Source organism: Nannospalax galili, unplaced genomic scaffold (genome assembly GCF_000622305.1).
Source record: "Nannospalax galili isolate Female #2095 unplaced genomic scaffold, S.galili_v1.0 scaffold78, whole genome shotgun sequence".
Classification (NCBI taxonomy): domain Eukaryota; kingdom Metazoa; phylum Chordata; class Mammalia; order Rodentia; family Spalacidae; genus Nannospalax; species Nannospalax galili.
Window position 1 is genome coordinate 6074444 of NW_008343387.1, and position 906 is coordinate 6075349.

A 906-nucleotide genomic window follows, 5' to 3' on the forward strand; every position below is an offset into this window, starting at 1 on the left:
AAAGTTTTAATATTTTCGTACTAGGTAGTTTTAAATTTTTTTTCATTGATTTACTTTTGTGTATTTCATACATATCACCCCAAACAATCTTTTTCATATTTATATCCTTATCCCAAATGGTACCCTCAAATTACTCCCCCCTCCACTGGAGCCCATGCACTCTGTCATCCCTGTTACTATCCATTGTGTTGTAATGTACCCAGCCATTCCCCACTGCAAGTCCATCCACTGAGTCTAGTCAACCTATCTAGAATCTCTTATTTTAAGAAGACCAGCTCTCCCTCATCTAGTAGCAATCAGTTGCGAATATTCCTTTAGAAAAAATTAGGGTCTGCTGTTCATTTTCTCAGTTGTATGCTGGGTTACTGTCTGGGAGTCTCTTGGGCCACCCTGGCCAACAACTCAAAGGAGTATATCTCCTGTGTTTCTTGTTATGTAACCTTTAGCTATACACATGGACTCTTAAAGAAATATACTGATCACTTTAATCTTTGGTTGTACTTTCCTTTTGAGTGTGTAAGACTACACAGATGGCCCAAATAAACCACTTTATTTTTACTCTTAAGACTGTTTGAGGATCTGTTCCTCAGGGGTCAGAAGGGCTTGGGAGGAGCCCTTGGCTCTTTTCTTTTATCAGTTCCATCTGTCTGAGGATAAGTTAAAGTTTCTGCTTGAGCATGGCTGGCTTCACTTGGAAGCATGGAGGAAATGTTTCCTCTGTGTTAACCCCCCTCTTTGTAGACTGGACACTGGTTCAAGTCTATCTGATGGGGTCTCCATGACCTCCCTGAACAAGAGGACAGGTGACTCACCACAGTAACAGGACATTTTGAGAGATGCCCCATAGTCCCCTGGAACTTAGTCAAGCTTGGAGAGCAAGGAGCATAAAACTGTCATTTAAGTCTC